General features: G+C 40.7%; 1 long non-coding RNA gene across 1 annotated transcript; it reads right to left on the reverse strand.

Moving 5' to 3' along the window:
* Nucleotides 1-3291: 3291 nt before the first annotated feature.
* On the reverse strand, nucleotides 3292-13434 carry LOC148685959 (uncharacterized). Its single transcript, XR_015949850.1, has 3 exons — nucleotides 13336-13434; nucleotides 12714-12830; nucleotides 3292-4176 (listed from the first exon to the last, which is right to left on the reverse strand). It is a non-coding gene; the product is annotated as an uncharacterized LOC148685959 (long non-coding RNA).
* Nucleotides 13435-23808: the final 10374 nt, after the last annotated feature.

Consider the following 23808-nt stretch of genomic DNA (forward strand, 5'->3'; position numbering starts at 1 on the left):
TGTATGTGGTTCATGAACAACATTGCCCCAAGGGAATGCGGCCCTTCACTTCAAATAGGTTGCCCAAACTTGCCCAGGTTGGTGCCAGATCTTACAGGACCAATTTTGGAAGCAACTGTAGACATTCTGCTTCCATATCTTGGCCAAGTCTCCTGCTGCCACACTGAGGTACCGACCACATGTCTATTGAATCAGGAATTTGTGACTGTCTTCCTGCCATATGTGCTAGTTTTACTATGATGGTGAGTTCTGGTTTTGAGACTGATGAAAATATATGCAAGGCTCTAGAGGTGCATTTACTGCATAGTAGCATATTCATTGACTGAATATATGCATGAACTCTGGTGGTTAATTGATTTTTGGCTGAGCTGCTGTGTCAGATATGACAGAAAGCAAAATCTCTTTTTTGGTCATGGCCATGAAATTATCTCTTATTAGTAAATGTCTCTTGAGAGGTCACTTGACATTCCATCAATGTACTGAAGGGATAAGAGCCAGAGTTGAAAAGAGTCTATTAGGAGAAAAACACATGAACTTCATTAATAATGCAGAAAATTAGATATATTATTTGCTTATATCAGTATGTTCAGTTCACCACAGTGGGAATGTGAAAGCTGTAATGCACTAAATTGACATTAATGAAATCATAGTTTCCAAAGCATAATATTAATCATACTAATTTTATCCTCAGATATTTGAGGTATATAATTATTCATGGAGAAAAAGTCAAATTTTAAATGAGGACACCCATGCACCTATTGTTGCACATGATAAAATCATGTGGGAAACTACTCACTTTTTTTAAAGGAAGCAAATATTGATTCAATATGGATTGGATTCAATATGGATATGATTGCTTATAGCCACTAAGTGGCCCTTCTATGCCCTTCTTTTTTAGTTGAGAAGTAATCTTCCTGAATGCACACACACACACTTTTATTTATTTTTTTTATCCCACCTTTTCCCCCCAAGAAGCTTAAGGTGGTGTACATAATTTTCCCACTCCTCATTTAATCCCAACAACAACCTGTTGTTGGGCTGTTGTTGGGCTGAGAGACAGTGAGTGGTCCAAGTTGGTTTCATGGCTGAGTGGGGATTCAAACTCTGATTTCTCATGTGTATCTGTGTGGACTAGAGATGAAGTTCATTTGGCTGACATTTTAAAGTGAAAATATCTAAGCCATATAGCTGGCCAAATTCGTTTGGCAAGTATCTATCTAGCATCAAATTCAAGTTTGCTAAGTGGTAACTGCAGCCTCTCCAATCTTTTAAGTGTGCACTCTAAACACCTTTTGGATGCAAAGCAGGAGATCTCCGTGATGTTTATTATTTGATTCTGCTTCACTCTGTGACTCCTCTAGTGTGTGTGTGTGTGTGTGTGTGTGTGTGTACACACACACTGTGCTTTTAAGTTTTGCAGTGTAATAATCCTGGGTTGTTTTTTTTTATTATTCTTATGAAATGTCAGAAACATTTAAATAAAGAAGCATCAAAAGGAACACATAAAAAGGGAGTTTGCTATTAATATTTATTTCCCACAATCTTTTACAGTGTAACATAGGAAGTGGGGCTGGTATCAAGGACTGCCTTGGTGGGGAACCTTTCGAGGGCCCCTACCTCTTAGACCTGTTTATCTTTACCACTTGTATGGATTCACCTGATCTGGGCAGATTGTGACATGGTCCATTTCAGAATCCACAGTCTGGAAGCTATCATTATGAGGCACCATTTCCCCCCTTTAATACTTCTGAGGGGCTACTGTGTGGGCCTCCTTGCAGCCCTGGCTTTGGTGCACATACAGCAAGTTCCCCAAGAAGAGACATGGCTTGGTGACATGGCACTGCTCCTGGGGGGAATTATATGAAAAGTGCACAGCAGCAAGACACCCCATGCACTAGTTGTTCAGCCTGTGGGGGGTTGGATACACTGTTTGAGACATTTTAATGGTAGCCTTTTGGAGTGACTCAGAGGTATCATGAGACACGCCCCCCAGACCATGTCACAAGCGCATTTAAATGCTCTGTCTGACAAGAGCAAACCGATAGTAGCAATGATGAGAGAAGAGAAACAAGAGCTGACAACAGTGACAGTGAGCAGGTAGAAAGCAGAGCCTATTGCTCCCCCACCAAAAATACAACAATAACTCTGGAACTAGCAATGAAAGGAAAGGATAAATCTCTGTCTCCCTCTGCAGAAAATGCTACTACTGGGAGACACTGGCAAAAGCTTAGTGATGTCTGTATCTTCCCTAAAGAAGGAAATTTATCTAAATTATCTGATTTACAGGATCTTCTACATAGCAGGGACATGTGAGAGCACTCAGTGTCACTTAAGGGTAATGCAAAATGCAGTTCCTAAACCAGAAAGTCCAAAAGGCAAGACTTGCTCTTCCTAATAACGTAGATCAAGACAAGCTGTGCTATTCTGCTGGCTATGCTAAAGTGATCTATATGCCGGGACACAGATTTTCTGTCTGCTATCAACATATTCAACTTGCTAACAAGTTTCTAAACTTTCTCCTGGGGTTATAAACATTTAAGCTTGGTTGGCTTTTCTATTTCATTACTGGTCAGGTTGGCAATCTGAGATGAATCTTGCAATTTAAGGTTTGGAGGCACCTTATAGCTTTGTCCAAGACAAATGTTAAATATAATTTGAAGGTCAGTGAAAGTGATACAATTGTTTCTGGAAAGCATTAATATCACTTTACCCTTAAACAGTTTGTCTCCAAGCGAAACAGAAAGCAATTTAGGAAATTGATTGCTGAGATAAAGAAAAATAAAACAGAAGAGAAGGCATAGCATTAAAAGTATTGCCAGTCTCCGTAACTGAGGTGTTGCTGTTGCTGGGGCCCTGGGGTTGGGGGTGAAGGTAAGCTGACAGCTATATTTATGAGTCTTTCATGAACCCTGACAGGTCCTAAAATAACATCAATTTGTTTGGTCTGCTGCTGTTTGTATTTTGATCCTTTCATTTTTAATTACTGTAGTGTTTCAAGTGAAAAAGTAATAAAGCCCACTGAAATACAGCCCTATTAATTATATACATGAACTTGTTACCCACATCCCAGCAGCTAACATTGGCTGGTATTTAAAGCTGTCATCCTTCCTCTTTTCAGATACTACCCCATTTTATTTTAAAACAAAAAAGCACCTTTTCAGCCCCTCATTGCTTCCATGGTTGCTGATTTCTCTGTTCTAATTAAACCCATTATCCATTGTATATAAGAACATTTATTTCATTTATTTCTTTTCCTTGAATTTGTTAGTTGTTTTATCTTCCCCAGGGCAACCTAAAAGACTTGCAGCCAAACATAAGAAGAGCTAGAAGCTCATCTAGTCTTGCATCATGTTCTCACAGTGACCAACCAGGAACCAATGGGAAGACAACCAGCAGCATCTGAGGGCAGCAGCATCCATCTCTTCTGTGGTTATGAGCAAGAGGTATTCAGAAACATCCTGCCTCATACTGCAGAGGTAGAACATATCCAGCAGGGTTACTAGTCACTGAAAAGCCTTATCCTCTGTGAATTTGTCTAATTCTCTTTCAAAGCCATCGAGGTTGGTGGCCATCACAGCCTCTTGTGGCAGATAATTCCAATAAATCCCGGATTGACTCAATTTGACCCAGGATTTGTCCAGACTGAATTCACCTCGCTCAACTGCTAGTCAATACAATCTCATTTTGCAGATGCAATAACTTTATGTTCCCTATCTCTGTTACTTATGATAAACTATGCCAGCCATGTTTGCCCTCAGATCATTGTATAGAACAAACGCTCTAAAAATGCCACTGCAATTTACAATTACGATCAGTGAATCTGTGTTGAAATCCAACGTAGTCTATGTCAGTACCTGAAGTAAATAACACTCTTTGTGATGTACTTGTCTATCCCGATAAATGTGTTCATTTGAAACTGTCATTGGTAGATGTCATGATTTATTACAGCTTGTGCTTCCTAAAAATAGCATTGCCACAACTACTACAGCAGAACACTTAGACAAAAGCAATGACTTCTTTCTCTGGCACATACTTCCTTATTTGTCAGAGGATTTTTCACAATAGGCCGTCACTTAGTGGTAATAGGGAAGTATTTGTAAATCACGCCATGCTTAATTCCCTAATCCCCTTCTGTGTTTTACTTGATGGAGCCAACATGATTGCACAACGAACTGCCTGAAACAGAAGGAAAAATTGGAAAGTTCAAACTGAAATTGTGAATCATGTTCAACAGGGGGGAAAGCCTGCACTTGGTTTATCTTTCTAATCCTTAAGTGCTTTGTTAACCCTTTCGCTCTTAGCCACTTCAGCTTTCAGAAATATTTTAATTTATTAAATAATGAAACAAACAGTCAGAACTTGATAAAGCTCTGCAATTGTTCCATCAGATATCTGTCAATCGCATTACCATAGCTGTCAACCCAGAATATCTTTCCACGACTGGCTGGCAGTTTCTGTTGTGTTCTTTCTCTGCTAGCATTCATCATAAAGGGATATCATATATCTAAAAGAGCACATCTCTGTCTCTGATGGGCTGGTGCCATTGTTTTCTGTTTCTCAGTGTGTTCAGTGTCCATAATTGCTAGCACTACCTGTCTACGGAAAGCTCCTTTGTAATTTACCACTTCCAATTTTTCTGCCAAGAGCAGAAAGGTGGGGAGTTCTTTAGGCGGTAAGTCCATCTTCCATACATAGCTGAGTAGCAAGACTAGCAGTGGATCTATATGTACAGTTTGGACTATAATTACTGACATTTCCATTAATACCCCCTCTTTAAACCTTCCTGCATAACCACCTTATGTGGTAGAAATATCCTGTCCACCCACGCCCTTTCCATTATAATGGTCTTACCTCCTGATTAATATGATTTAGTACAAATTGGACATGAAACCCTCCATATAGAACAGTCAAATGATTGCAGCATTTGGGACTTTTTATATTAGAGAAAAGGCAAGTGAGAGCTGAAATGGTAGAAGTTTATAAAATTATGCATGGCATGGAAAAGTAGAATGAGAAAAAAATTCTCCCTCTCTCATAACACTAGAACTCATGAACACAAAAGCTTATTCACACGGCACATAAACTATGGAACTTCCTCCCACATGAAGTAGTTATGGCTACCAAATTAGATTGCTTTAGAATGGGATTGTACAAATTCATGGAGGATAAGGCTATCAATGGTTTTTTGCCCATGGTGGCTTTTGCTCTCTCTCCAAAGTTGGAGGTAGCAATGCTTCTGAATGGCAGCTGCTGGACGCCATGGGAGGGGAGGGCTCTTGTTGTCAGGTCCTGCTTGCATGGGTTGGCTGCTGTGAGAACAGAATGCTGGATGGACCATTGACCTGTTCAAGATCCCTTCTCAACCCCTTGAGTTGGATGGCACTTCCAGGAAGTTTAGGAAGCATCCCATCACCATTCCTTGAGAAAAGCATTCAAAAATTAATTATGAGAGTTGCACCCACCATCTCTATACAGTTGCAGGACATTGCATCTGATGATGGAATGTGGGAGATAAGCCTCTCCAGCTTGTGAAATCAGCCTCTTAACACAACTGTTAGCTCTGCATTAATCCTGTTAGGATGGAAAGCTACCTTTGAGACACTTCTCTCCAACACTTCTTCTCAATGGTGAAAATACTCTATACCACGGGTGTCAAACACAAGGCCCGGGGGCCAAATCCGGCCCGCCAGACCTCGTCATGTGGCCCGCCGAGTGCCCCAGCCAGCGGGACCCAGCAGCGGGACCTTGCTGCTGAAGCGCCGCACCAACAAAGCGCCGACAAACAGCTGGGGCCGGGGAAATGCTTTTTGCCCCTGGGTCCCTTCGTGCTCTTTTCTGGCGCTGAATCAAGGCAGCGACCCCCCCTTCCCTTTCTTTCTTCCTCTCTCTCGTTCTTATTCTTTCTTTCCCTCTCTTTCCTTTCTTCTTTATCTCTGTCTTCTCTCCCTCTTTCTTTTTCTTTCCTTCTTTATTCCTTCTTTCCTACTCTTCTTTCTCTCACCTCTTTCCTTCCTCTCTCCCTCCTGCTCCCTCTTTTCTTCCTTCCTTCCTTCCTTCCTTCCTTCCTTCCTTCCTTCCTTCCATCCTTCCCATCTTTCTTCCTCTCCCTCATTCTTATTCTTTCTTCCCCTCTCTACTTCCTTCCTTCTTTCTCCCTTTCCGTCTTCTCTCCCTCTTTCTTTTTCTTTCCTTCTCTCCCCTCTTTCCTTCCTCTCTCCCTCCTGCTCCCTCTTTTCTTCCTTCCTTCCTTCCGTCCTTCCCATCTTTCTTCCTCTCCCTCATTCTTATTCTTTCTTTCCCTCTCTACTTCCTTCCTTCTTTCTCCCTTTCCGTCTTCTCTCCCTCTTTCTTTTTCTTTCCTTCTTTATTCCCTTCCTTATTTCCTACTCTTCTTTCTCTCCCCTCTTTCCTTCCTTCCTTCCTCTCTCCCTCCCACTCCCTCTTTTCTTCCTTCCTTCCTCCCTCCCCTCCCCTCCCTCTGCCTCTCCTCAGAAACATAGGATGCTGCTTTATACTTCTGGCCCTTAAACCCTGGAACCAGGAGAGCAGCTTCAGTGAGTCAACCTCAGCCAGTCCCTTTGGTGAAGGGTGGTGGCTCACTGGCAGAACATCTGTCCTGCATGCAGAAGGACCCCAGCATCTCCAGGTACTAGTAGCTCTGCAAAGGTCCTGCATGAAACCCTAGCGAGCCTCCACCACCCAGTGCAGTTACCAAAAATCATTTTTCAATAAATTGTACAATAATTGTACATTTGAATATCTACTTGCCATTATTCTGACTATGTTTCTGCTTTCAGAACTAGTTATTACTTACATTATTACAAAAAACAGTAATAATTGAATGCAGTGACAATAATTTATGATAATAAAGAGTGGACACATAGTCCTACAGATACAACCGGCCCTTTGAGGGTGACCAAACTGCTGATGCGGCCCCCGATGAATTTGAGTTTGACACCCCTGCTCTATACAGAGAGAGAGAGAGAGAGAGAGAGAGAGAGAGAGAGAGAGAGAGAGAGAGAGAGAGAGAGAGAGATCCTTACAGGTTGTGAACCTACTCTCAGATAGTTAGCATTAAGGAACAAGTTGCGTGTGTGTGTGTAAAAAATTAGTAGGAATGTATAGCATAATGCATTCACAGCAGAAGTGAGGAGGAAAATAGAAGCATGAGCTACTCAGGCATCTTATTCAATTTCTCTCATTGTATCATATCAACAAACTTAAGAAAGTAACTAAAAAGCAGTCAAACACTTTCACATTAGAATATAAAAGGGTGAGAACAACAACTCTTATAAACAGTGAAGAGCACATTGACTGGTGTAAATGAGATCTTCCACTGAATGTACTGAGGCATTTAAAGCTGCCAAATTTCTGAGTGGAATTTGCTGATTGTAGGGATTTGCTGTTTGGCGGCTTCTGCAATGCAACCTGTCAGAATCCATGATCCACGCCACTTGAAATTTGGTGTATGTGTGTGAAATATGGCATGGAATTCTATTTGTCATTGCCTATATTGGGACCTTATCTAACAATGACTAATAATAATATGGTCTCTAGCCACTCTCTGCTAATGCTGCCATGCTCCCCTTCAGTGAAAGATTTGTCATACATGAGAAGAGAGTCTGGTTTTTGTACATAAATACAAATGTAGAGCAGTGTTCCTCCACACAAGGAGAATTCTGGCTGTTCAAGATTTCTGTTTGATGGATGAGGTCTACATACTGACATTGGGATGTGCATACAGTCTTATCATTGTGACTGAATGCATGGCTGGTGAGGAATGCGGTGGGTGAGCACATTGTTGGTGGGGTTAGCTTGTGAGGCTCCACAACTCCCTCAAACATGGGGGTGATTACATGGACCCTTAATTTTAAACAACAGTAAAAGGTAAAGGTAAAGGGACCCCTGACCATTAAGTCCAGTCACAGACGACTCTGGGGTTGCGGTGCTCATCTCACTTTACTGGCCGAGGGAGCCGGCGTTTGTCCTCAGACAGCTTCTGGGTCATGTGGCCAGCATGACTAAGCTGCTTCTGGTGAACCAGAGCAGTGCACAGAAACGCTGTTTACCTTCCCGCTGGAGTGGTACCTATTTATCTACTTGCACTTTGAGGTGCTTTCAAACTGCTAGGTGGGCAGAAGCTAGGATCAAGCAACGGTAGCTCACCCCATTGTGGGGATTCGAACCGCCGACCTTCTGATTGGCAAGCCCTAGGCTCTGTGGTTTAGACCACAGCACTGAAGTCTAAGACAAGCATGTCATCAGTGCAATTACTGATGTTGTATATGCAGTGTCACACAAAAACCCTGGTTATGTAGCAGTTGCTTTAAACTTGATAACACCCATGTTCCTAGCTCATAGTAAGCCTCATTGTGGCATTGCTACCACACAGAGAATCAGACCGTGTGCACACTACTCTTCACACTAATTCTGTGCATGATGAGAAATCATTTCTTCATGAGAAATCACTAGCTAGAAGCTGCTTCAAAACTGTAAATCACGAGCATCCCAAAAAATAAGGGTAGCTGATATTTTATGAACACTGTCAGCAGAGGGAAGAAAACCGTGAATTGCAAAACAACCTTCTTTTTCAGAAGAGCAAATAAACATGAAGTTGTTGGGCATAGTATCTAGAAGAGTTTACAGGTGTGCTAACATAATTGACAAACGTTAAGTGAAGGCGGTTTTCCTTCATTCCAGTGACTTTATTGTGGATAACAAGATTTATTTCTTCTCTTCTAGCCTGGAGATAATAATGGCAGTGCAGTTCTCTGTGCGTGTGTATGATATCACATGAAAGGCTGCTGGTCCCGTGGAATACAATGTTGTGATTTATTTGTACTGAATTTTGTAATACTCAGTACTTGCAACAATAAATGAATACAGGTGTTGCTTAGAGATAGCAGCTTAGTGAGGACATTTTGCATTGGCTACTGTAGTCCAGGAGACCACTGTTATGTATCTTTGGCAATTGCAACACCTTTTTGTTGTTGTTTCTAAAAGGAAGGACTGTGGGAAACCACCTGTCTAATCCCTTCCCTGGTTTGGTAATTAATGGACACACACTGCTTTGGGCGTGTGAGAGTTTTCTTCTTAAGGAAGTTTTATTTAGTTATCTTTTCTTGACTTCCCAGGGGATTCTTTCCATAAACTAAAGTCCTGCCATTTCCGTCCTCATTTTAAGTCAGCTACTTGTGATGGCAGAAAGAAAAATAACATAACATGATTTTATTTTATTACCTGGTCTGAAGAAGGCACTGCAAATTATATCTCCCTCATGTTTTACAGTTAATGTTTTTAACTGTAGCTACTTAATTTTACACACACACACACACGCGCACACACACACACTTAAAAACAAACACATTCTAAAACAGTTAAAGCTTCCTAAAAACAATTATATATATATATATATATATATATATATATATATATATATATATATATGAAGGGACCCAGGTGGCGCTGTGGTTAAACCACTGAGCCTAGGGCTTGCTGATCAGAAGGTCGGCGGTTCGAATCCCTGTGACGGGGTGAGCTCCCGTTGCTTGGTCCCAGCTCCTGCCAACCTAGCAGTTCGAAAGCACGTCAAAGTGCAAGTAGATAAATAGGAACCGCTACAGCGGGAAGGTAAACGGCGTTTCCATGTGCTGCTCTGGTATGCCAGAAGCGGCTTTGTCATGCTGGCCACATGACCTGGAAGCTATACGCCGGCTCCCTCGGCCAATAATGCGAGATGAGCGCGCAACCCCAGAGTCGGTCACGACTGGACCTAATGGTCAGGGGTCCCCTTTACCTTTACCTTATATATATATATATATATATATATATATATATATATATATATATATATATATATAGTGTTGAAGTAGTAGTTCTGTATGCTTTCTTGAGTCTTCAGGAAGAACTAGAAAGATAAAAACTCAGCAATTAAATAAAATTTGTTGTGGAGAAATCTGCAGAGAAACCAGTTTTATGACTGGGGTTTATGGCCCTTTCTGTCCTGTCGCTATGTACTCAGGGAGGCCCATAAGATGTCCTTGCCATATGTATGGTAACTTGCAAGCCAGATATGTTCAGATCTGGCTGATACCATTCTCCAAATCTCAGGCATAACACTGACTTTCAGATAGCTTCCCACAAGTCTGTCTGTCACAAGTCACTTCATAAGATAGTAGCAGTGTGAATTAGCTTGCAGAAAGACAGGTGACAAGTGGACAAAAGAACTGCCAATCAGGGTGTAGAAAGGTGGATATTTGAATTTGAAGAGTGATCGCTCAGTGTGAAATTCTAAGAATCCTCTGTCCCCCAAGACAGGGTGCTGAAAGAAAATGTGGAAATGGGTTACTTCCCAACAATTCTCACATTGACTATGAAGATGTATATTCAGAGCATGAGAAAGAGACAAAAGTTTCCAGGTAAATGAATGTGCCTTAGAAAAGACAAATGATGCGCAGGTTATGATTATGTCAGGGTCTGGGCAGAGGAGTGGAAACTGCCTTCCCACCCTGACCCTCCCAGGAAGAGAAAGAGAGTATAGATTTACAACAGAGGTTTGCTAGAAGTCACAGCTCAGAGGCAAATGAGGGGGAAAGCTGGGAAATAATCAGAGAGGAAGAGCAGGCAGAACCAGAGCAGCTGGCTGACACATTGTCATTACAAAGAATTCCAGGCCCTCCATCTCCCAGACCCCTTCGAACCTTAAAAATAGGAGAGCAAAGAGCTCAAAGACAGAGGTCACATAGCAGCACCCATAGAAGTGATTAATGAGGAAGTGGGAGAGACGGGTGTGGTGGAGATTCACTTGGAACAATGCCATTATCCAATAGGATGGGTTCTATAGCCTCTCTGTGTAAAGATTGAAATAAAAAAAAGACGGTAAGAAACTTTCCCTTATCTTTATACTTTCCTGGGCAAAACAGCCAGGAGCTGCTGACAGCATCCTGACAGATTATGATTTAATATTGAGTAGAACTGGTTAAAGGTATAATTCTTTCTCAACCATTTTTCAACAGCAAACACAACACTATCAAATTTTATATAAACTTAAGTGGGAAATTATCCAGAAAACCCAATATAGTATCACTGAATTTCAGAATATTGAATTCCTCAAAATAATGTCAAGTTTCAAGTTGGTTTTATATTCTTTTTCTCCTCCTCTTCCTCCTTCAAATGTGTAACAACCACACATCAAACATTTTCAGAGAGCAAAAACCAACACAATCCCAATGGGGATAGAATGCTCTGTATATACAAAAGTGTCTCGATAAGAGGCAATATCTGACAAAGAAAATCAGCAGTTTAATCATAACGACACATGTTGAAGACTAAATGATGTTCATTTACACAAATGAAAAACTTAGTGACCTGTCTTTGTTGAGGTTGTTATTTTTGCTTTTTAATGATGTACAAAGATAGCAATACGAATGCTCAGGAAAGAGAGAGACGGACTGTAATAATTATATACAAATATCCCATAGTATTCATAGTGGAAGGAGCTGTCACATATGGAATTAAATCATATGTGAAGTGAGGGGTAGATTTTTTGGTGCATCCTATAAAACTGAGCATTGTCAGTGTGATAATTTCCACACCAATAATAATAAAAAAGTTTTCTGAGTCACCTTACTCTTGAGTCTAAACCATTACAAATGGAATGTGTACAACAAATCTATCATGCACTCACATTTCCAGCCATCTGGGATCTCAGACCTCCCTTCCTCCACACAAGATGTTACATTTATGAGTGATTTAGCACTTTCCTACGCTGCTCTTGGAGCTTCTCCATACAAGGTTTAAATGCTAAACTTTACATATTTTTCACATTAAAATTTTATAAATCAAATATGGGAAGCATCAGCAGGAATGTTAGTGGTAACCCTTGAAATGCAGTGTAATTTATTACCGCTCTCACTATTAAGGTGGAACAATCCTTGCAAGCATTTTTTGCTCAGTCTCATGCCGTATGCTGCATTTTATATTGACAGATTTAATTAGTTTAATTAATCATTTTTGGCTTTCTTATGGAACTTTTATACAACCCTTGGTGAATGCAAGCCCAGGTAATGTGTTTCCTTCCCTTTAACAGAAAGAGGAATTTTGCTAAGTATTGGAAAGGTATACATTTCTGTCCATTACTTTTATCAAATGCATCATACAGTATACATGACTCTTCTTAATCATCATTAAATCATTATGCTGGAAAACCATGCGCTGAATATCCTTTTTCTTCTTCTTTCGGTGCCTATTTTCCTTTGACACACATATTGTACATTTAAAAGCATTGTAGTGCTGTGAAAGAAAAAGTGTTTTAAAGTTTCAAAGAGAAGAAAGACATTGGAAGAAATCAATATATCTTAATGGTGTTAGCAGCCTTCATATTCATGTTAGGAAGAAAATAAAATAAAATAAAATCCTTCCAGTAGCATCTTAGAGACCAACAAAGTTTGTCATTGGTATGAGCTTTCATATGCATGCATACTTCTTCAGATATGTTAGGAACAGTTAGCAAAGATTTGCCCCAGAGTCCTCCAAAAACAATAACACAAATGAAAGTTTGATTAAACCTTTCAATAGCCTTGAAATAAGGAGGGAGATCCTACAGGGATACCAGCCCACCCACTAAACATTGCAGGGGGTTGGACTAGATGACTCTCAGGGTCCCTTCCAACTCTACAATATTATGATTCTATGAAATTCATAGTATACTGTACCTTTCTTACTGCAGGGCAAGCTGAGCAGCATTAAATGACCGTGCTCTGGATGCATATAAAAGATTGGTGTGATGAGCAGTTCGTAATTTTGTTGTATGAGGACCCAAATGATCTATGCTGGGATTAGGATGTCAGAAAATTAAGTGGACAATGGATTAGAAAATGTATGTGATACAGAACTAGAATTCTTTCATTTTATTATGATACATTAAAATGCCACTCTCTTCCCTTTCCCATATGCTGAAGAGAAAACCATCCTTATCAAAATTGGCTTCTGATCTGTGTGCACAGGCTCTTCTGTGTGTACAATGGAGGGAAGTTTTAAAAGACCATCTTTGTGCCACAGTCCAATCAGTTTCCACAGCCCTTACCCATTTGTGCCTCTCTGTAAGGTCTTACAACAGGGTTAGGCAACCAGAGCTGGACAGTGGACCAGATCTGTATCTCCCTGTTGTTTAAATTGATCTTATACTGCTCTTAATCTGTGCAGTTGTTCTTCTGTTGGTAATACAGAAAGTCACTTTAAACAAAGTCTGACCATGGGACTATTGAGCTCGTTATTGTCTACACTGACTGGCAGCAGCTGCCCAGGGTTTCAGAGAGGAGCATTTGTCCTTCTTACCTGAAGAGTGAGCCCAGGATTGCCCACATGCAAAACAAAATGCTCAGCCACTTATGTGTGGCTCGTCTTCCTGTGTTGCCAAGAGGCTGTGTAGAGATGCTTGAAATAAAAACAATGATTTCTGCTTCAATGCCAGTGTGTGTTCAATTTCCCTTTTAATAATGTCCTATGTAGAGTTCTTAAACTGCTTTGTGCACTGAGTGTCATACAGTGCTCAAATGTTACAGTGTGAAGGGGTCTCTCATGCGCGCACACACACCCCTGTGAAGAAAACAAATCTACAACAGTCCTTCTTCCGCCACTTTAAGAGATGAAAGTAGCTCCATGCATACAGTTGACAAATTACATCAAAGTACTTTGGCAGGCCATTGCCATTTTCTCATTTACTTCTTAGCACTTTTCTCTCATTAGATTTAACTTACTGCTGCGAAAGTAATGACACTGCGGCGGCATATGGCAAGCAATAGATGTCGATTCTCCTCTGTTTCCCTGTGTCTGTGGGAATGGCATGTGCAGTGCAATTCATTGGCCTATATTCCAGTCCCTCTTCGCCTTAATGTTAGGGCATGTGGCCCGTTTTGTGACAATTCATTGCCACCTCTGCTTCTTCCAAGTTGCAGGGATTGCTGCTCTAATTTAAACAACAACAACAACATAGACAGCTTTATAGTAAGGGCTCTTACAAGTGAGCTGTGTCGCTGATAAGCACAAAGTGTCAGGAAATCTATCTGCACTCATACACTGCAGGGAATTAAGCTGCACTGAGATTTAAAAGCGAATAAGGAATCCAATAAAACAGAAACTGCTTACTAGGGTAAGTTACAAACTCTGGGTTCTTTGGACATAAATAACCTAAAATGCTCTAAAGAGGAAAGGAGAGTAATTTCTGTGTTGTTCACAGATCTGCCTTTGAAAACCATTTTCCCAACCCAGATCTGAACATTATGCTGTGATGTTTGACATTGTGACGGCTGGGGACTAAGGCAACCTTGAGATTGGAGCCACCACAATCACTTCCCACATATATTACTGGAGTGTCACGGGAAGCAGCCACAAGGGAGCAGCTCCCACTCCAAGTGTTGGACTAGGACATCAGAGACCAGGGTTCAAATCTCCACTCAGCCATGAAGCTCACTGGGTGACCATGGTCCAGTCACTGCCTCTCAGTCTAGCCTACTTCATAGGTGAGCAGAAAATGAGGAGGAAGAAATGATGGATGCCACCTTGAGCTGCTTGGAGGAAAGGTGGGCTGTAAATGCAATATATATATATATACATACATGCATACAAAAAATAAAACACAACGGGCAGCAACATAATCAAATCTTTGTTTGAAAAGAATTTTTTTCAATTACTGGGAGAAAGCAAAGAAAGAAAATAATCTAACTGTTTGGGGCACGGAGCCCAGCATGACAAAAAAGCTCAAGCTGTTCAGAACTTTCCAGGTAATTAGTGGCCTCTTTCCAGGTGCTGCTCAGAAAGTCTAAGAAACCCCAGTGTACTGTGGAAAGGCTCAGTCTATCATATTGATTCAAAATGGTATCCAAGTGCATTCAAACCTTGCTCTTTCATCCCAGGAACCATCATGGAAAATTAGGGGTTAACCAAATGCATTGTGTACGGACAACTCTGTGCAATATTTCATAGAATCATAGAATCGTAGAGTTGGAAGAGACCACAAGGGCCATCCAGTCCAACCCCCTGCCAAGCAGGAAACACCATCAAAGCATACTTGATATATGCCTGTCAAGCCTCTGCTTAAAGACCTCAAAAGAAGGAGACTCCACCACACTCCTTGGTAGCAAATCCCACTGCCGAACAGCTCTTACTGTCAGGAAGTGCTTCCTAATGTTTAGGTGGAATCTTCTTTCTTGTAGTTTGAATCCATTGCTCTGTGTCCACTTCTCTGGAGCAACAGAAAACAACCTTTCTCCCTCCTCTATATGACATCCTTTTATATATTTGAACATGGTTATCATATCACCCCTTAACCTTCTCTTCTCCAGGCTAAACATACCCAGCTCCCTAAGCCGTTCCTCATAAGGCATCGTTTCCAGGCCTTTGACCATTTTGGTTGCCCTCTTCTGGACATGTTCCAGCTTGCCAGTATCCTTCTTGAACTGTGGTGCCCAGAACTGGACACAGTACTCCAGGTGAGGTCTGATCATAGCAGAATACAGTGGTACTATCACTTCCCTTGATCTAGATGCTATGCTCCTATTGATGCAGCCCAGAATTGCATTGGCTTTTTTAGCTGCTGCATCACATTTGACTCATGTCAAGTTTGTGGTCTACCAAGATTCCTAGATCCTTTTCACATGTATACCTTCGGAATATGTCTCCTTGTGGGTTCTAGACCAGTGGTCATTTCCTTTCCAGCATTGCTAGGAGATGGTCCCTTCCAACTCTTCAATTCTATGATTCTTACTCATTTCTTGCTATAATTTGTCACTGTTAGGCAACAGTCAAACCAAATTTGACCATATAAGATGAACAAGGAAATTCCATAACATCATGTTAAGTAAATCAGCAACATAGAATTCATATTTGGTTGCACTAATACTTAGACCCATAGAATTTTAGAGTTGGAAGAGACCATAATGGTCATCTAATCCAACCCTCTGCAATGCAGGAATCTTTTTGCCCAATGTGGGGCTCAAACCCATGACCTGAGATTAAGAGTCTCTTGCTCTCCCAACTGAGCGTAAATAAGAGCTAATACAATTAAAATTCATTGCATTCATAGACTGCATGAAACATTTGCCTGTACCCTGACCATATAAGCATAAGAAGCATGAGCACTGTGTGAACACTATTTGGTGATTAACTTTTCATTACCAATCTGACTCACTAGATTTGCTTTTTTTTTCTTAATAAAAGGGAGTTTATTGAAGATGATCAGCAGGGGAAAATTAATGATATGTACCTTAAAACTAATTATAAATGCTTAGCAATACAAACAACCTACAACACCTAGGGTGGCATTCAACAAAGTTTTATTCAGAGTATGCTCATTAAGTTCAATGGTGTACTCTGAGTAAAGCTTTGTTGACTACCACCCTTAGTCCTAGCCACATTATAAAGTGTGCCTGTAGAGAATTCATTCTTGTTTCTCTCATTTTAATAGAGATTGTGGCTTGAGTACTGAAAGCCTAAGGGGAAATTTGCACAGAGTGACTTCACATCAAGTACATTCTAGCTAGATGTTAACATTTGATGAACAAATGTTGCTAAAGGCTCCCCGCTGCAGCAAAGCCTCTGTCGATGTTGCTCTGAGAATTTCCCATTTAACCTTTCATCATGTGCACACAAACACGTTGTCTGTGCAGGAACCATGGCAAATTAAAGCACAGTCTAACCTCTATTTTATGTAGCAAAGGTTGAGAAGGCATTTGACCCCAGATCAGATTGCAGGCTATGGGGATGTCTGCCTTACCCAGCAGCCTATGGAAGGCTGGCTGGTTTGTACATTCTGGTCTATCTCACATAGTGCTTGCTTCTATCATCTCTGTTCGTTACTTATGGAATACTTATACCATATAAGAAGTGGGAGCTTCAACAGGGCTTCTGTTTTTATCCTAAAAATATATTGTTCTTCTGCCAATACTCCAAGCCTGTTGATATCTTCCTCATGTGTGTACAGTGCTGTTTTGTCTCCATAAGGGTCCATGCTTGGGGAACTGAGTCCACTATTAGTCCACTATTAGGCTTCCTCAACCTCGGCCCGCCGATGTTTTTGACCTACAACTCCCATGATCCCTAGCTAGCAGGACCAGTGGTCAGGGATGATGGGAATTGTAGTTTAAAAACATTTGGAGGGTCGAGGTTGAGGAAGCCTGGTCTATAAGATATATAATGATATCTGATAGTGTCTATTGCCTGGATTAGGTAGACCTTGGATTGGTCTGTCATATGCTGTAGAAGCTTAGGAGCCACTAGGGTGGATAACCTGCAGCCTAATTTTACAACAGTGGCAAGGAAGGGAGAAGATTAGAGGAAAACTGAATGTGAAGTTATCCCTTCCTGTTACAAGTCAGCAATAAAGAAGCTTGGGGATATGACTTTGGGGAGAAAATATTTACTTCAATTGAGAACAAAAGGGTCATCATTATAATAAGAACTTTGCTATGACTATAGCTGCTAAAAGAACACTATACTTATAATTGAATACTTAAATCATCAATTTTATTGCCAGTCTATCAAAGCCAATGGCCCATTTCTAAACAAATTTAAGTATGAGCGTCTGAGATCATATCTCCCGTATGTTATCCATGAATGAGTTTCTAATAAAACACAAGTGTTGGTTTCTTTTAACCAGTCTGTCAATCAGAATCTCCAAGTGTTCACCTTTCCAATATGAAATTAAATCAAATGCCTTTAATTTTGAAAGCTTTTTTCTCTGCACTTATGGATGAGTACAAGATTAATTTAGTGAAGGTTCACCAGAGATTCCTATCCTAAACTTCCAATGCCATGGCTCAGAAATGAGTCATCTAAGGTACTAGGTAGTAATAAAGGAGACATAAAAAGAGATTATATTGTCTCCCAGGTGAAGGCAATGGGCTGGCAGGCTAGAAGAACTGAATGCAAGGAGGAGCAGTCCAGAAAACAGCAGTTAGATAACAGTGAATGGTCACAGGAATTTGAGATTAACATGTACAGAATCAGGCAAGAGCTAAATGCTGACTTGTTAGGTTACAAACAGGTTCATGGGGGCGGGGGGAGGGGGGGAATGATGAGATAAGCTGTAGTGATGAAGTCTTGGAATACTATTGGATCCAGTTTTGTCACCAGAAGCCCAAGTTGGTGCAGATTTATTTTTTTTAGCTCTGTCTAGTTCTCTAGACCTAGCTGGCATGGTTGTGCTGGCTAGAGCCAGTGGGAGTTGTAGTCCAAAACATTGGAGGGCACCAGGTTGAGGAAGGCTAAAGTACAGCAAAATTTGTCAAGCTGAAAGCAAAATCCTCAAGTCCTGCCATAAGGATATGCAATCGAAATAATTAGTTCAACCCAGAGCTGTGACTATTGAAATACATGAAAGTAATATTTCCTATCCGTTTGTGTGCTCTTGTCATACAGAGAGTAAGCACTGTGGAAACAATGCAATTGAATCGCTGACATATGGTACTCTTTTTCTAATAGCCTTTCTAGGAGTAGGGGGGATGTGTTAAAGTGCTAGAAAATCTTTGATTTTGGTGTGTTTGATATTTTGTAAAAGGTCTTGGCAGCATGGGCTGTTTAATAGTTAATGTGGCTTTTTCAAAAGAAAAGAAAAAGTTTAGTTTAAAATACGAGAAGAAGAAGAAAATCAGGAGAGGAACACAGTTGAAATGGATTAGAAGTTTCAAACAGTTGTGCTTTCTTGTAAATCTGTTTCCCTTTTACTGTACTTCTTTTAGCCATAGGCCAAAACAAAGTGCAAATAGTGGGATGCAATGGTCAATTTAAATGTAAGGCAAGCAATAAAGTAAAGCAGGAATCACAAGGCTACAATGACCCAATAATAAAATCGAAACTACTTTGCAATATACAACACCAGTGTCATAATAATAATAATCTGTGCCATTTTGCTGCTACCATAACAAAAGTAGGTAATTCTGTGTCATCGTATTCTTATCCTTATTGGCTCATAAATAGCCTAATTGTTGCAATACATCTGACCCACCAACAATGAGGTATAAACTTTCACATGCCAGGGCAATGAAATAGTGGAGAATGTCTTCTACCTTCTCCACAAATAGATTATAAGATATAAAAATGAATACTGTAATAATATCCAACTAAAATCAGGGCCAGCCATGTCATGCAGTAGGATGGAGTGACTTCTTTCAGGCCATAACAGGGAAGTTGGGAGAACTGATGGAGGGGAAGGGGTTAATGGAAGTCCTCTGTGTGTGTGTGTGTGTGTGTGTGTGAGAGAGAGAGAGAGAGAGAGAGAGAGAGAGAGAGAGAGAGAGAGAGAGAGAGATTTAGTCCTCTAATGATGGAGGAGGCAAGGGAGGCAAGGGAAATAAAAGTAATTTGGGAGTGAGGGTGCGTGCGGAGGAACCAACTGATGAGCAAATTTCCCAAGGCTGGTTTACACCTCACCTTTAATCATGATCCTATGGTATGGGGAAAACTCAAATGTTGGCAGTGATAAAAGTAGCATTTAAATTGGCTCTAAATTATCAAGCGGGGACCCAGGTGGCGCTGTGGGTTAAACCACAGAGTCTAGGGCTTGCTGATCAGAAGGTCGGCGGTTCAAATCCCTGCAATGGGGTGAGCTCCCGTTGCTCAGTCCCAGCTCCTGCCCACTAGCAGTTCGAAAGCACACCAAAGTGCGAGGAGATAAATAGGGACCGCTCCGGCGGGAAGGTAAACGGTGTTTCCGTGCGCTGCTCTGGTTCGCCAGAAGCAGCTTTGTCATGCTGGCCACATGACCCGGAAGCTGTCTGCGGACAAATGCTGGCTCCCTCGACCTATAGAGCGAGATGAGCGCTGCAACTCCAGAGTCGGACATGACTGGACCTGATGGTCAGGGGCCCCTTTACCTTTATCCAGAAAGAAAATAGCAAACAACAACAACAAAAACAACAACAACAAAAACAACAACACTTCCCTCCTTTAGTTTCATGTTCATGCTTGCTCCCACAGTGGGTTTATCAACAGCACAATGATTGAGCCGCTGGATTGTGGCCGAAAGATAATAATTGCTGCACTGAAACACATAGATTTAAAAATATAGATTTCCCTTTGCAAACACTTTCGGCTCTTTCCAGTAAGTACAGCGAGGTGTAATGGAAGTGTAATTAGTTAAAATCATATACATTAACTTCTCCCCATACTTAACAATAATGTAGTGCATTAGGCTGCCCTCAGTGTATTTCTACTTAATAATTATTTAGTGAAACATCTAAAACAAAATGAGGACACTTGAAATTAGAATAAATTGTTACCGTTGAAATGACCTCCTGCAGTAAAGATGAAGAAGTACAGAGTACTAGGCTAATATGCTTGCATCTACTTGGTGGCAGAGGATTTAATATCAGCACTAATATGCTTTTCCAAATGTGGTGACCAATGTTCATTATTAGAGTCTTGAGACTAAGGATGCAAAAAGGCAGTGATTTCTATTGTGACCTGTATTTGTCACAAACAGCTTTGTTTCTGTTCCACTGCAGCTTGGCTTCCACTGAATACTATGTTATTCATCTTACTGTCACTCTCACTGTCTGCTATTTAATATAAGTTGTGTAACTATTCATGTCACATGTAACATGTAACTTGTATTCATTTCACTGCTGTGGCAATGAAACCAGCTTCTCTTACATTCAGGGATGGATGGGTCTGGGTCTGTTTCTGGTCAGTCATTTTTGTGTGTTATATTTTTTATTTTTTTAAAAAAGTACATGAAAATGTGCATTTAAATATACATTTTTTTAAAAGTATTAATGCACATTGTAAAAACAACAATTTAAATGGTTTTCATTCCTTTGGAGGTTGAGAATGCCACTCTAAGTTCTGGTCTGCATATTAATTCAAGAGGTAGAGACCACATTAGTTTAAACTGGAATTCACAAAGATTAAATTTTTCAAGCATCCCTATTTATATTCTCTCTGTGCTTTCCTTCAGAATCTACAGTCTCCCTGCCCTGGTTGTGCCATAGCTCTCGACTGAACATCACCTCTGAATTTTCCATACCAGTTTAATCTTCCCTGCCCATGTCTTACATAAAATGATGGTAGGGATCACCGCCTTCTGCAATAGTAAATCTCACTATTGAGAGAAAAGCAGTACAATCCTTTATGTGTCTGTTGTTGTTGTTGTTTAGTCATTTAGTCGTGTCCGACTCTTCATGACTCCATGGACCAGAGCACGCCACACACTCCTGTCTTCCACTGCCTCCCGCAGTTTGGTCAAACTCATGTTCGTAGCTTCAAGAACACTGTCCAACCATCTCGTCCTCTGCCGTCCCCTTCTTCTTGTGCCCTCCATCTTTACCAACATCAGGGTTTTTTCCAAGGAGTCTTCTCTTCTCATGAGGTGGCCAAAGTATTGGAGCCTCAGCTTCACGATCTGTCCTTCCAGTGAGCACTCAGGGTTGATTTCCTTAAGAATGGATAGGTTTGATCTTCTAGCAGTCCATGGGACTCTCAAGAGTCTCCTCCAGCCTGTCTACTCAGAAGTAAACCATGAGTTCAATAATACTTCCATGCAGGTGAGTACATATAGGATTGAAGCCCTAATGAAATACTGCCTCCCCACCTCCATTATGCACACCTTTGCTCACAGGGCAATAACATTCATTTTTGGGACAACCATCCCATTTTCTACGGTTTTCTCCTACACAACTTTCAGCATTGTTTGAAGCTATTGACTCCAATTCTCTATTTGCTGCTAAGGTCAAGCACAATGAGAATAATCTTTGCTTTTCCTCCTGAGCCAGCCTCATTGTCTTAGTCTTCTGAACATTCATTGTAGGAGTATTTATTGCAGTTAGCAAATGTCCAGTGTAAGACAATAAAAGGGTTTTCAGATTAAGGTATACATGGATGTAACTCTGGGGCATTTAAGCAAAATGACTGAGTCCATAATTTGATATGAACTACGGGGACAAGAAGCTGTTCACTTGTTCGGAATGTTCCTGGAAAGGGAAAAAGTAGGTTACTTTTACTGGTTTAATTTGGACACCATGCCAAACCATAGGTTAACATGTCAAGAGAATGAGCTGCAGTAATATGCAGACATGTGCATCTCCCTTCCCTGGACCCCTCCAGGGCAGTTCTGATGGGAGATTGAAAGCTTTCTCTCCTGGTTTCAATCCACCAGTTGGACATGTTGTTCACATCACAATTTGAAGCTAGTTTTGTTTCAAACAAACCATATTTAAGACTAAATACTGTTTGCAAGTTCAGAGGGCACTACAAGCCATGTTAGAGCATGGCTTGTTCTCATCACACTAAAGTATGATTTGGCATGACATCTAGACCACGCCACTGATTGTAACTCTTTTTCTGAAGCTAGAGTATTTACAACACTTTGTCTAACTTCAAGTCCTCCATGTTCCGGAACAACCCACACATGGATACCTGTGTTTCTTCATTTCACTATTGCTGTTTATGTTACATTTTTTTTCTAGAAAATTGAGGTGGCTAACAAATCAGAAAATAAAGCAATGAGAAAGCCAAAGCAGAAAAAAGCTGAAAAAACTAGCAGTAGCCAGACACGTAAAATGAATTGATACCCAGAAATAGCTTCAGCCAATAACAAAAGCCAGGATTTATTACTTATACTTTCCTCTTTCTCCAAGACCAAGATCTATTCACACACAATATTCATTCCTTTGTATTTCCTTCTTTTCCGCCTCCCCTCTGCTTTAGCCGTGAAATTATCCTCTCCCCTTTCCTCTTCCTTAGCTTTCAACTGGTCTCATTTCTGTAGTCCATAGCCCATTCATTCTGCCTTTTCAAATTGTGTGATGGCAAAGGAATCTCTGAACTTTCACTAAAATTTTCTCTGAAGGATTACTGTGCCTTTGCAAAGATGATGGGGGTGGGGGAGAGATGCTGTTAAAATATAGTAATGGGTTTGTAACTTACCTCACTACAATGATCTTGACAGACACCAGGATGATGGTATTTTGATGTTATGACTCCAAAACTCATGAGGATAAGTGGATGTAACATCAGAAATGATTTGCTAACAATTGCCTCTCCAATACTTTTTAAATTTACATTTGTTTAACTATGGATAATGGGACAAGCAGGCCCCTTGCTGATTAATATTCTTGGGCTTTTAAATGTGTTTATGGGAGGGGGTTATTGTTTTGTTGCTACTGTTTGTGTTTTTACCTTGCATTTTGGTATATAAATCTAATAAATAAAAATACTGTAAATAAAGATCTGAGTAATCTTCCATGAGGTAACTAATACTGTTTTAGGGGCAAAAGGAGGGTAAAGGGGAGATGAATTTACCATTCCATTCAACCTAGGACATGTTGTTATTCTCATTTGACAGTGGAATGGATGATCTCAGGAGGCAGTAGATTGTCCTTCATTTGAGGTTTTTAAACAGAGGTTGGATGGTCATCTGCTTAAAAACTTTGAATGAAGGACAGTCCACTGCCTTCTGCGATCATCCATTCCAGCACATTAAACAATATGAGGGGCTGAATGTTTGAGATGAAGGCACTAATTTCCTGTCTTTAATTTTCATCTCTCTGTATCACCCTTTAAAAAAAGAAGAAGCTTCTGTCTATATCATTTGATAAAGGTAAAGGGACCCCTGACCATTAGGTCCAGTCGTGACCGACTCTGGGGTTGCGCGCTCATCTCGCATTATTGGCCGAGGGAGCCGGCATATAGCTTCCAGATCATGTGGCCAGCATGACAAAGCTGCTTCTGGTAAACCAGAGCAGCACATGGAAACGCCGTTTACCTTCCCGCTGTAGCGGTTCCTATTTATCTACTTGCATTTTGACGTGCTTTCGA

The sequence above is a fragment of the Zootoca vivipara genome, chromosome 4 (assembly GCF_965207765.1).
Source record: "Zootoca vivipara chromosome 4, rZooViv2.hap1.1, whole genome shotgun sequence".
Taxonomy (NCBI): Eukaryota; Metazoa; Chordata; class Lepidosauria; order Squamata; family Lacertidae; genus Zootoca; species Zootoca vivipara.